The 14943-nt window shown below is 42.9% G+C and overlaps 1 pseudogene; it reads right to left on the reverse strand.

Moving 5' to 3' along the window:
• Positions 1-13782: 13782 nt before the first annotated feature.
• On the reverse strand, positions 13783-14039 carry LOC142448872 (metallothionein-2A pseudogene; annotated as a pseudogene).
• Positions 14040-14943: the final 904 nt, after the last annotated feature.

Here is a 14943-nt window from a genome sequence, read left to right on the forward strand (position 1 = left end):
GAGGATGAGCAGGATGAGAGAATGTGGGCACTTTCTGTATGTCAGCCTGCCATACTATGGTGGCTTGCGTGTTGCTGTGATACTGGAGTCTACAGCACTAGTATTTCACATGCCAGCAGACCCACCCTTGGTAGACAGAGCTGCTAGGCTAAAACAGACACCGAAGAAAGGCCAGATGATGTACTTCTTGAAATTAGCTATGGAAAACCATGTTGGTTACAGGATACTGTGACCTACAGGAGTAGGTCATCATGTGTGATGGTTAGGTTTTTTTGTGCCAAAATGGAACCCATAGGACTATGTGGGTGGAGATTAGCCTGTCAATCACACACAGCTTGTTGAACTCTTTTGGAGTTAAAACCAAGATAAATGGCTCTGTGAAGCTGGCCCCTTCCTCTTTCTCCCTGGGGGTTGGACCAGAGTACTGCCTGAGTTAGCTGCCCTGCCTCTTCATGTGTACTGTGCTACCTGTGGGCCAAGCCAACCTATGGACTGTGATGGACTGCGTCATTGTGCTGTGCTCCTCCATGCTACCGTGCCTGCCTTACCTTTCTGTGTCTGTTGCCTGTGAGCCAACTCTTATCTTGCTACAGATGCCTCAGTTGCCCCTCCCTCCAGAAGAATTTATTTCAGAGGACAGCACTGAAGTTGCAGCTCAGGGAGAGGGACATGTCTGATCAGAGCACACAGAAGCAAATGAAGGGAGAGGAAGAGAGAGTGGAGCACATCCTGGTCCACCAAGCCTTGATGATGATATTCCTGCTCAGAGCAGACAATTCACTGAGAAGACCACATGGCCAGCCCCACTATGAGATATGACATCCCTCACTGACCCATAGCCCTACAGGGGACACAATATGGGAATTCCACCCCATCTGATCCCACCACACTGAGGCAAAACACTAAAGGGCTGCAACAGAACAGCAAGGGGAACAGAACAATGAAGTCCTCGGGGAATACCAAAAATAGACTTTGGGGCAGGACTTGGTGCCCCAACAGACTCAACTGGAAAACACTCCTAAAGGCCAACAAACAGTCCTTGAACTAACTATAAGCTTTTCTTTCTTGTTATATTTTGTTTTGTTTCATTGTTTTGTTGTTGTTTTGTTTTGATTTATTTTGTTGCTTGATTTTGCTCTGTCTTGTTTTGTGCAGGTTATTATCTCCGCAGGTCTGTCTAAATAAGATAGGCTAGATGAACAATTTGGAGGAGAAAACAATGGGACCAACAGTTCCAGGGGGAAATGGGAGATTGGGAAGTGGGGGAAGGAAGTGGGTGTTAAAAACCCAGGGACAAGAGAACAACAAGTGACCCAAATCGGTGGTGAGGAGGGTGTAGGAGGCATGGTAGGGTGTGATCAAGGGTAATGTAGAGGAATTACTGAAACCCAAATGAAGACTGAGCATGATAGTGGGACAAGAGGAAAGTCAAAGGAAACAGAGGAAAGAGCTAGGAGGAAAAGGGCATTTATAGAGGTGTAAGTAAAGGCATGTATATATGTAACTATATTTATATATGAGGATGGGAAAATGGGTCTATGTGCATGTATTTATAGGTCTAGTATTAAGGTAGCAGATAGACATTGGGCCTCAACTCAAGTACTCCCTCAATGCAAAAATACTTTGTTCTATTAAACTGGTATTCTCTGATGCTCACCTTCCTGACACAATTGCTGAAGACAAAGCAGGTGAATAAGCAAATGTGGTGAAGAAAGCTGATGGTGCCTGGCTATCAAAAGATATAGCATCTGGGGTCCTAAAGGCTTGAAGGTAATCAAGCGGCCAACTAGCTCAGAAGCAACAAAGCCCACAAGAAGTACACCAACCTACAGGATCACAAGGGGCTGAAGAGATCAGTTATCAGGCATCCAAGAACAAAAACATCATATCATTGTGTGCTCACCTACATGATAAAATCATTGAAGACAAATGGGTGCATAAGCAAATGTGGTGAAGAAAGCTGATGTTGCCCAGCTATCAAAAGATATATCATCTGGGATCTTAAAGGCTTGAAGGTAAACAAGCGACCATGTAGCTCGGAAGCAACAAAGCCACATGGAAGAAGCATGCCAGCCTGTGTAATCATGAGGTGTTAAAGGGATCAGGTATCAAGCATCATCAGAACAAAAAAAAATCATATCATTGTGAATGAGGGGGAGTGCAGGGTGGAAACCCAAAGCCCATGTGTAGGCAATTGGACATCTCCTTACAGAAGGGTCGCGGAGAGAAGATGAGCCAGTCAGGGTGCAGTATAACAATGATGAAACATACAACTTTCCTCTAGTCCCTACACGCTTCCTCCCCCCTCACTGTCATGATCCTAATTCTATCTTACAAATCTGGCTACACCAGAAGACGTACACTGGTACGGATAGGAACCGGAAACATGGGAATCCAGGACAGATGATCCCTTCAGGACCAGTGGTGTGAATGGTGATGTTGGGAGGGTGAAGAGCAGGTGGGGTGGAAAGAAGGAACTAATTACAGGGATCTATATATCACCTCCTCCCTGGGGGACGGACAACAGAAAAGTGGGTGAAGGGAGACGTCGGACAGTGCAAGATATGACAAAATAATAATTTATAAATAAATTATCAAGGGTTCGTGAGGGAGAAGGATGGGGTAGAGAGGTGAAAAAATGAGCAGCTGATGCCAGGGGCTTAAGTGGAGAGCAAATGTGTTGAGAATGATGAGGGCAATGAATGTACAAATGTGCTTGACACAATTGATGTTTGAATGGCTTGTGATAAGAGTTTTATGAGACCCTAATAAAACAATTTTTTAAAAAGAGAGAAAGGGAGTCCAGGAAGATGGCTGCCAGATAGGAAGCTCATGCCTGGAGCTCTGAGATCAGTGTGTGGGGAGAGGTGCGGGCAGAGTAGGGGTATCAAATCTGCCTGTTCGCTTCCCAAGACCACTCAGAACATCTCTAGGACCCAGTGGTGGACCCCCACCTGAACGCCAGGGCTCCATGCGGACACCCGTGGTCTCTGGTGTGGCACTCAGAGCACCTGCCCTGCCGGAACTGGCGCCATAGGGCAGCCAATTGCATGGCTAAGGCTGCGCCCGTCTCAGCACTCCAAGCAAAACCACCAGTCTGTAATCCAACCCCGCCTCAGGGTGTCCGGGTCCGAGTGTGTGCTCCAGCTGCATAAACCCCACCCCCTGCAGATTCGGGGCCCACCCGGGCACCCCTCGTATTCCTTCCAGACAGACCCTGCCCCCTTATCCAGGGAGGTGCACACAGGCGGAAGGCAGAGGCTGCTGTCCTGCCTTAGTTTTCCCCGCGAACAGCCAGTCAGACTTGCCACAAGCTCAGAGATCTCAACCCAGAGGTGCCGGCCCTGTCACTGTCACTGCACTCCTTGCAGATCCGTCAGGCAGCACCCTACCTGGGCATCCCCGCTCTTGCCCCTCTATACACGTGCACGCCTGTGTGTGCGCAGGGACACACAAACGCATGCAGAGATTCCCATCCTGCCACACTGCTTCAGGCCTGCCAGGCAGAGGACCCAAGTCTAACAGAGCTTTCTGCAGCTGCAGCATAGAAACCCAAGCCATTGGGGCTTGCTCACTGCATTCGCCTTTCTCCCAGCTCACTCTGTCCAACCCTCTGGGCTCCAAGCGGTGCATCTGCACACCAGTCGCGGGGGAGGAGGGGGGGACCTCCCACCTGCCTACCTGAGGGAAGTGCCCCTAGCCAGAAACAGATCACACAATCCCCAACCCATCCCCTAAATACGCTCCCCTACAATGGGGCCAATACTTCCTATCAGACCGCAGCGTGCACAGCTAAAAGGAACGCAGCACTACAAAAGATCCTCACTGACCCAGTGTGGGCAGAAGAACAACACTCACCAAGCACATACAAGAGACCTCCACATGCAACAACTCCACCCAGAGACCATCAAAGGGAAAACAGCCCCCAAGATAGAACTGACTCAACGATGCAAAGAAGGTAAGAATGAACCACAAACACACATATGCACAACCACAGAAAAGAGAGGGAGGTAGGAAAACACCCAACACAAACGAGATAAAATGACATCACAGGGTCCACAGATAGATGTAATAACCCTGAATATTAATGCTTTGAATTCCGGCCTTAAGAGACAGAGGCTAATAGACTGGCTTGGAAAACACAAACCCTCGATCTGCTGCCTACAGGAGACACATCTAAACATTACAGATAAAACAGGCTGAGAATCAAAAGCTGGAGACAATACCAGGCAACCTCTAATTCAAAAAAGCGAGGGTTGCGATCCTAATCTCAGATAACATTGACCTCAAAGAGCAAACCATAAAAAGAGATAAGGGTGGACATGATATAATGCTCAAGGGAGCATTACATAAAGAACCAATAAGCATTCTAAACATTTACTGGCCAAACAAGCGTCCAGCAGAATAGGTCAAGCAAACACTGCAAAGGATGAAAAATTAAATCACAGTCTCAACAATTATAGTAGGTGACTTGAATACACCGCTCTCTGAGAAAGATAGATCGCTTGGAAAGAAGCTCAACAAGGAGACTAAAGATCTAAACATTATAATTAGACAACTTGACCTGATAGATATCTACAGAGCTCTCCACCCAAACAAAAAAGAATTATCATTCTATTCAAGTCCACATGGTACATTTATGAAAATAGACCACATGCTGGGGCATAAGTCGAATCTACATAAATTCAAGCACATTGATATCATACTGACCTCTCTCTCTGACCACTGTGCCATAAGATTGGAAATAAACAAAAGGAAGATAAAGAAATCAAAGGCAAACCATTGGAGAATGCAAAAGGAGAGCGTACTGGCTCAGATCAGAGATGAAATTAGGAAATTTCTAGAAACCAATGAGAAAGAAAACATGACATACCAAAACTTGTGGGACACAGAAAAGGCAGTCATCAGAGGAAGTCTCATAGCATTACATGCACACATGAAGAAGGAGGGGAGGCTTATGATTGATACACTGCCACAAAATTTACAGCAACTAGAGCGGAGTCAGCAAGAAAATCCAACTAACAGAAAAAGAAAAGAAATAATAAGGATTAGATCTGAGATTCAGGAGAGAGAAAATAAGAAAACTATGGAAAAAATCAATGCTGCTAAAAGTTGGTTCTTCAAACAGATAAATGGAATCGACAACCGTATCACAAATTTGACCAAAGAAAGGAAAGAACACATTTCAATAGCAAGGATGAGGGATGGAAGAGGGAATATTACAACAGACCAAAGTGAAATCAAAAGGATAATTACACAGTACTATGAAAGACTGTACTCCAATGAATTAAAAAACTTGGAAGACATGGATGAATTCTTGGAAAAACAATCCCTCCCTAGATTATCCCTAATGGCCATCAAGAACTTCAACAGACTCAGATGAATAGAAGAAATAGACAAGGCTATCAAAGAATTACCAACCAATAAGACACCAGGATCAGATGGATTCACTGGTGAATTCTATCAAGCATTCAGGGAAGAACTGACACCAATCCTACACAAACTCTTCCAGATCATAGAAAAAGATGGCAAACTCTCAAATTTCTTCTATGAAGCTAGTGTAACTCTGATACCTAAACTGGGCAAGGATACCACAAGAATTGAGAACTACAGACCAATATCCCTAATGAATATCGATGCAAAAATCCTTAACATAATACTAGCCAACAGAATACAAAAATATATAAAACAAATAATTCACCATGACTAAATGGGATTCATACCAGGGATGCAGGGATGGTTTAACATACGAAAGACCATTGGTATTATTCGTCACATTGAAACGAAGAGATATAAGAACCACATGATAATATCAGTAGATGCAGAAAAAACATTCAACATCATCCAACACCAATTCCTATTTAAGACATTCAAGAAGATAGGAATGGAAGGAAAATTCTTCAATATAATACAAGCTATATATGAAAAACTAACAGTCAATGTGGTAGTCAACGGAGAAAAGACTAGATCAATTCTTCTGAAAAAGGGGACTAAACAAGGATGTCCCCTATCCCCACTCCTATTTAACATCATGCTGGAGGTCCTAGGTAACAATATAAGGCAAAAAGAAAGGACATCAAAAGTATTCGTCTGGGGAAGGAAGAAGTGAAACTATCATTACTCGCAGATGATATGATTTTATATATGGAAAATCCTAAGAGTTTCACAAGAGGAGTACTGGAAGCAATAAAGGAATATGGCAGAGTAGCAGGTTACAAGATCAACAAACAGAAGTCTATTGCACTACTATCCACATCGGACAAGGACACAGAAGAGGAGATCAAAAGGAGGGTACCCTTCACAATAGCCAAACACAAATTGAATATCTAGGGATATAACTGACTCAAAAAAAAAAAAACCAAAAGATCTGTATGAGGAAAACTACAAAACACTATTAAAAGAAACCAAGGATGACCTCAACAAATGGAAGGAGATCCCATGCTCGTGGATTGGCAGACTCAATGTTGTAAAGATGTCAATTCTATCCAAGGCACTCTATAAGTTCAATGCTATCCCGATCCAAATTCCAGCAATTTTCTTTAAAGAGTTGGAAAAACAGAGTATCAACTTCATATGGAGAGGGAAGAAACCGAGAATTAGCAGAGAACTCCTCAAGAAGAAGGACCAAGTCTGAGGGCTTGCTTTACCTGACTTTAACACCTACTACACAGCCACAGTGGTCAAAACAGCGTGGTACTAGTATAATAACAGATATTCAGACCAATGGAAAAGGATTGAAAACCTAGAAATAAAATCATCAGCATATAGACAACTGATCTTTAATAAGGGGCCCAAAAATATCAAATGGGAAGTGGATGCCCTCTTCAATTCATGGTGCTGGAAAAAATGGACACATTGCTGCAGAAAAATTAAGCAAGACCTTTACCTCACTCCATGCACAAGAATAAACTCAAGGTGGATCACAGACCTTGGGATAAAACCCCAAACAATTAGGGCAATTAATGAGGGAATTGGGACAAACCTGAGAATCTTGGCACAGGGATTACATAGGCTATCGGAAACTGGGAAGGATACCAACACAGAGGAGGCACAAATTGACCAATGGGACATGCTAAAAATAAAACACTTATGTACATTGAAAGAATTCACCAAGAGAGTAATAAGAGAGATTACAGAATGGGAAAACATCTTTAGCAATGACACATCAGACAAAGGCCTTATTACTAAAATCTACAATACACTGCTAAACTACAACAAAAAAAAAACCAATTGTCCACTCAGGAGGTGGGCAAAGGACCCGAGCAGGAGTTTCTCGAAGGCAGAAATCCAAATACCCAATAAATACATGAGAAAATGTTCCAGATCTCTAGCCATAAGAGAAATGCAAATTAAAACAAGTATGAGATACTACCTAACACCCTCAAAGATAGCCCAATTCAAAAATCAGAAAGTAACAAGTGTTGGAGGGGATGCGGAGAGATAGGAACTCTCGTCCACTGCTGGTGGACCTGTAGGTATGTACAACCATTATGGAAATCGATTTGGCAATATCTAAAACAGTTGGAAATTGAGCTACCTTATGATCCAGCAATCCCCCTACTGGGCATATACCCAAAAGAGACAAAAAACAATCCATGGCCAGACATCTGTGCCCCGATGTTCATCGTGGCACAGTTCACAATTGCAAGGAGTTGGAAACAGCCCCAATTCCCATCAACAGACAAATGGATTAAAAAACTCTGGTACATACATACAATGGAGTACTACGCATCCCTAAAAAGCAATGATGTATGCATGAAACACATCGCTGCATGGGAAGAACTGGAGGAAATTATGCTAAGTGAAGTAAGCCAAGCACAAAAGGACAAGTACTACATGAGTCCTCTGAGGTAATCTCAAAAAAAAAGTCAAAAGGGGCATAGGGCAGAAGATGCTGTATACATACGTCCCTGGGTGGGGCCCAGGTAATATGGCAGGGGCCAGACTAAACTCAGGGATGTATATGGTAGCCCATTAAAAGGGAGGATGGAAAAAGGTATGGGTAGCCGGGGGAACAGGGCACTAGCCCACACAGGGGGAGGGTGTTGATTGTGTTTCCACAGGGAAAGAGAGACCAGACTTCAACCTGGAACTCCAAGACAAGAACGCAACACACTGACATGAACCGATAGAGAGGCCTGAGGGGCCGGCCCCATTACCAACTAAGTGGACAGCACCACCCACCCCCCAAGAAGAATTCACTTCAGAGGACAGCACTGGCACTACAGCTCAAGAAGAGGGTTAGAGGAACTGGTCTGGTCAGAGTACACAGGAGCCAATGAGGGGGCATAGGGCGAAAAAAAAAGAAAAGAGTGATGCACATCCTGGCTCAGCAAGCCCTGAGGACAATGTTCCTGCTCAGAAAAACAATGCACAGAGATGACCGCAGGGCCGGCCCCACCATGGGACACAGTGTTCCTCATTGACTTATAACACCATTGGGGACAACACTAGAGACACAAGGTGGGAATTGTGCCCAACATGAGCTCACATGCCAAAGCCAGCCTCTGGGGGCATGCACCAGAGCAGCGGGGGAAGCAGAGCAATGAAGTCTCCAGGGATAGAGGCGGTGCCAGGGCATGGCACCCCATTAGACTTGACTGGAAAGCGCCCATGAAGGAAAACAAACAAATCCTGAACTATTCATACGTTTATGTGTGTATGCGTGTGTGCGCGCGCGTTTTCGTTGTAGCTATTGTTTTACTTTCTGTTGTTGCTTCGTGGTACTCTCTTGTGATAGTACATAGCCTGTCTACCTGGAAGGGATAGACAGAAAAAACAAGCCAGAAGAGAGAACAAGGGGATGACAGTTCCGGGGAGACATAGGGGTAGGGGAGGCGGGGGGAAAGAAAGAGGGTGTTAACAAGCCCAGGGACAAGGGAACAACAAGGGATCCAAAATCAGTGTCAGGGAGGGTGTAACCGAGGCAATGTAACCAATGTATCAAGGGCAATGTAACCGAGAGGAATTCCTAAAACCCAAATGAAGGCAGAACATGATAGTGGGACAAGAGAAAAGTACAAAGAAACAGAGGAACGAACTTGGAGGCAAAGATTAGTCATAGAGATTTAAATACAGGCATATAAAGATGTAAATATATTTATATATGGTGAGGGGGAAATAGATCTATGTACATATATTTATAGGTTTAGTATTAAGGAAACAGATGCACAGTGGGCCCCTGCTGAAGTACTCCCTCAACACGAGAACACTTTGTTCTAACAATTCAGTAGTCTGAGATGCTCACCTGCCTGGCATGATCACTGATGACAATGGGTGCACAAGCAAATGTGGTGAAGAAAGCTGATAGTGCCCAGCTACCAAAAGATATAGCACCTGAAGTCTTAAAGACCTAAAGATAAACAAACAGCCATCTAGCTGAGAAACAACAAAACCCACATGGAAGAAGCACACCGGCCTGTCCTGACTCCATCACTGAGGACAAAGTGGGTACATAAGCAGAAGTTGCGATCAAAGCTGATGGTGCCTGCCTATCAAATGATATAGCATCAGGGGTCTTAAAGACTTGAAGACAATCAGGCGGCCATCTAGCTAAGAAACAACAAAGCCCACACAGAAGAAGCAGACCAGCCTACCCGAACACAAACGATGAAGACAAACCAGGTGCATAATCAAATGCAGTGAAGAAAGCTGATGGTGCCCAGTTATCAAAATAGATAGAATCTGGGGTCCCATAGGCTGGAAGATAAACAAGGGGCCATCTAACTGAGAAACAACAAAGCCCACATGGAAAATGCACAACAGCCTGTGAGATGACAAGGTGTTGAAGGGATCAGGTATCAGGCATCAAAGACAAAAAAAAAAAAATCATAGCATTGTGAATGAGGGGGAGTGCAGAGTGGGGACCCAGGGCCCATCTGGGAGAAATTGGACATCTCCCTGCAGAAAGGGTGTGGGGAAGTGATGAGCCAGTCAGAGTGCAGTGTAGCAATGATGAAACAAACAATCTTCCTCTAGTTCTTAAATGCTTCCTACCCCCCACAACTATCATGATCCCAATTCTACCTTACATAACCACTGGACCAGAAGATGTACACTGGCACAGATAGGAACTGTAAATACAGGGAATCCAGGACAGATTAACCCCTCAGGATCAGTGGTGAGAGTGGGAATAGATGACAAGGTCTATATATAACCTCCTCCCTGGAGGACGGACAGTGGAGAACTGGGTGAGGGAGACGTCGGATGGTGTAAGATATGATAAAATAATAGTTATTTATAAATTATCAAGGGTTCAGGGGGAAGGGGGAGGGGAGAGGGGGAGAAAATGAGGAGCTGATACCAAGGGCTCAAGTAGAAAGCAGGTGTTTTGAGAATGATTATGGCAACATACGTATGAATGTGCTGGACACAAATGATGTATGTACGGATTGTGAAAAGAGTTGTATGAGCCCCTAATAAAATGATTTTTTTTAAAAGAGAGAATAAAATTTTGAAAAATTGTAAAGAATGAAATGGGATAACCCGCAGACTGGTTATTGCCTCACGAGAAAGGTACCCAGGCAAAGGCAATCATTTCCCAGGGTCCTGCGTTAGTCGCTTCCATGTCCTTTCTAATGATAAGATTCTATCAATTTAAATCAGCTTAAGGCCAATGAGGATTCTCAAAACATAATCGGATAAGCACCAAAAGAGGATATCAACACAATAATCTTTAAATTATGCAAATCTCATCAGTTTGAATCTAATCTGTTTGAAACTAATAAATTGAATTTACTTACAAAAAGGTATATACAATGGAAAACATTATGTATTTCTCTAGCAAGACAGAGTATTGCTTTTAGGCAGGCTTCTAAAACAGTTGAAATAACTAGCCAAGGCAAATATTTTAAATAGAAGAGGACTTAATTATTGATGGCATTTCTAAATTATCTTTTTATGTTTTAGTGGATCATAGTCTATTTAAACTAAAATAGACATTTTCCAAGACCAGTAAATAATGAATTCATAAGATAAAATCTTTATGTGCTTAAAGAGGAAAAGAAACAACCTAGAAAACATCACAAGCCTAAATGTATAATTTAGTAATGAAGCACCTTTTCATGCATAAATTACCATCTATTCTAATGCACTGAAATATGAATGGAATAACAGCTGAAATTCATACATTCACCTAGTTATCAAACTGCTGATCTTAGAGCACGAGGGGCACACAAACTCTCACAAAACAAAGCAAATCTTTCTGCTTTCAAGTGTGAGTGCACCTGGTGGTGACCCCTCGAATGTGTTTCAGAATGGAACTGAGTGCCATAGGCTTCTCCTGGCTGTTATCCTTGTGAATGAGACTGTCAGGTCCTTCACGGATGGTTCCACGGGGTGGATTTGAAATGCCAACCTATAGGTCAATAGTCAAGTGCAAACTACTCCACTTTGACCTTTGTGATGCTCTCCTGAGAACCTGTATCATCATCATTTTTATTTATTTTTTAATGCTTAATGAATGATGTGAGAATTAAGTTTTGTGACAACTTGGCTTGGTCAGGATTCTCAGTGGTCTGATAGTGTTGTAGTTACATAATTTCGTGTCACCTTGATAAATAAGTGTAGGGGTGGAGCCTAGACTGTCAATCAGGTCACAGCCTGATGATGCCTTCTTATGAACATGAATTCTCATGAGGATTCTGGAAACTTCCCCTCTGTCTCTCTGGAGGTGGGTTATACATTTTCTCTGCTTCACCTTCCTGTGGGTCAAGCCATGTGGAGCTACACTGAGACCCAAGCGAGACATGCAGGGGAGACCTGGGCCAGCCCTGTGATGCTTCCACCACCATTGGATCCACAAGACTTTTCTCCCACCGACCTGTGATCTTTCTGCATTCTGAATCATTGCATGTGGCCTTGTGTGTCTGAAGAGAGATTTGTGGACTAGTATAGGAGATATAGGCTAATATTAGACTTATGGGCTTGATCTGGACTGGGCTGAGATGTTTTCTCAATATGCAATTGCTCATGTATATAAAGCTCTCTCTCTTACACATATGAGAGCCTATGGATTTGTTTCTCTATTCTACCCAGACTAACACAGGTAGGTAAGACATAGTAGTCCCCCATGATATTATGTTGCACAATGTAATCAACCCCATGATGAGATCTACTGTGGAATAGAATAAGTGGCAAGATTAGGGCTCTGATGCAATTGAAAAGACGTTTCCGCAGGAGTGTGGCATAATCTCTATATAAATAGATTCGGTGGAGCGTAGAGTTTTGGGTTGGGCTGGATCCTGCATCTGTCTCTTCCATCTTTAGTTCTTTGCACTTGAGTCAACAGCCCACCATATTGCCTGCTGACCTTGTGGTTAGCAGCATAACTTGTAACCCACTGCACCACCAGGGATCCCAGAACAGTGCATCATGGAATTTTTATTTGTTATTTAAAAAATTGAAAGAAAAATAACTAAGATAACGTATATACATTTGCTTCTGTATGAAATTAATTTCTCTAAGGATGACACTGGCTACTCATGAAGAGAGCTAGTGAGCTGTGAATAAGACTATAGGGAGTCCATTAAAAAAGGGGGGAGAGAGAGACCTATCATCTCATCTTCCACTCCTTGGTATATATCCGAAAGACTTGAAAGCAGAATATGAATTATATGTCAATAAAACTGTGCATGTAGGGGGGGGGTGGGGGAGGTGTTTTAAAGCAGAGACTCAATCAAATACTTCCACACCAATGTTTGTTGTAATACTATTCACAATAGCCAAGATGTGGAAAGAACCCCATCACTCAAACACATGATGGAGGGGATTTATTGAATTTTGTTTTGATCCTGTGTCATCTAAGAAAATAGAGAAGACATTGAGCTTAAAACTTTTTATTATTTACTGCCCTATCTTCTCCTTACTAACTTCTCCTGTGAATGTACTCCTAGAACATACAGGTTGAGTAAGTAAATGCTATAATTTAAGTATGTCTAACTTAGGAGATAATTGCATATGTTAGGTGATTTAATTAGTTTGTTATTGTATAGTTAACTCTCACTTAAGAGGATAACTCACTCACTCATGGCCACCAAGTCGATGCAGACTCATATGACCCTATATGACAGGGTAGAACTACCCCTGTGGGTGTCCGAGACTGCAACTGTCGGAGTAAGAAGACTCGTCTTTCTGCTGAGGAGCGGCTGGCTGATGGTTTCATCCTGCCAACCTTTCGGATCTCAGCCCAAACCCAGAACTATTATGCCTTGGGAAACAGAAAATAACACAAACCCAATTCCAAGGAGGTACTCTTTGATGCAGATTGTGCTACATTCTCAGCATAATGTCACAAAACCAATATTCTGACAACCAGAGAATGCAGATTGCACTCTGGATGGGAAAACAATTGGACTCTGTAAAAGATTATAACAAAACGAATATGAGGGAATCCTAAGGCGCCTAAAACCCCAACTGTATGGGAATGGGAAAGGCAGTCTTCAAGACTATATCTCGCTGATCTTTCAGACTCGTGAATAAGCACACACTGATGCTCACCCTGCCAGGTGATTGAGTGCAGTGGTCCGCAGCAGGACACTTTATCTGCTTACAGCTGAATGAATAAACAAAATGTGATGCATACGTACAATGGAGACAGTAGGAGAAATAACATCTTTATGCATTTCACAATACAGATGGAGCTGGAGGACATTGTGCTGAGTAAACTAAGCCAACCACAAGGGACAAGTAGTGTATGACAGTTGATTTGGCTTTTTTTTTTTTAAGTCACCAGCTTTTATCATCATCTTTCATATATTTTGTACAAATAAAAAGGAGGTAGAAAAGAGGTCAGGTTCATCTGAGGGAGAATCTCTGGTTTTGGACAGGCCAGTACATTCATATCGGTTGTCTTATCAATGGCAGCAGCTGCACTTGTCCGATGCCTCTTTGCAGATGCAGCCCTGGGCACACTTGGCACAGCCCACAGGGCAGCAGGAGCAGCAGCTCTTCTTGCAGGACGTGCATCTGCAGTCTTTGCATTTGCAGGACTCAGAGCAGCCACAGGAGCCACCAGTGACGCAGGAGCAGTTGGGGTCCATTTGGAGGAGCCGAGGCTGGCGGTCCCAGGTCAAGTGTGAAAGGATGCTGGAAGGTGGAAGGCTTGATTTGGCTTTTTCTTTAAGTGGATTTGGATTCACATAAAAAGAAAATAAAAGGCAAATGTATAGAGACGAGCATTTATTAGTGATTAAGTAGAAGGAAGAAATCAGGAAATAGAGAAGCATAGTTAATGATTATGGAAATTTTGCATAAATTAAAGGAAAGTTTGCAAAGTCAGTTATTGTAATTGCTCTCAAAAAGTTGGACACTAATAAAAAGCCGTCTTGGTAAAACTTTTGTGATGAAGATATTTACAAAAATGACCATAGTCCAAAGGATGAACAAAACTGCCCCTTTGGGCTTCTTTACAGGGGCAGAAAATCTCATGCTTCTCCCTTGAAGCCACCGGTGGTTTCAAACTGCTGACCTTGTGGTTAGCACAGCCCAACACACTACGCACTACAACACCAGGGCTCCTGCATCACCACCAGAGTTCCTTATAGGCCAATAATAATTTAGCTCAGTTAATCAAAATCTCGGCCTTGAGCATTATGACACATTAAAAAAATCTTTATAAACCCAATCTTAATTTGTATTCGGAGGTTGAAAACATCGCATATAAATGTACAGCTTCAATATGGCACTTCCTATTTCTCTAGTTACATCCCCATTAGCCAAACAAAAGCAAACACTAGAAAGTCGTAAGTAGTTCATGGTAACGTGACTAGATAATAGTCATGGACTCTCTGTACTTAAGCATAGAGAAGTGGACACATTTCAAAGCCATATTTGAGTTCGCACCTATAAATACTTCCTTGTAGCATACCTTTCTTTTTTATCATCTTATTTCTCTTAATTTCTTTTTTTATTAATTTCATTTTTTAAAGTTCATTTTACTGGGGG

The sequence above is a fragment of the Tenrec ecaudatus genome, chromosome 5 (assembly GCF_050624435.1).
Source record: "Tenrec ecaudatus isolate mTenEca1 chromosome 5, mTenEca1.hap1, whole genome shotgun sequence".
Classification (NCBI taxonomy): domain Eukaryota; kingdom Metazoa; phylum Chordata; class Mammalia; order Afrosoricida; family Tenrecidae; genus Tenrec; species Tenrec ecaudatus.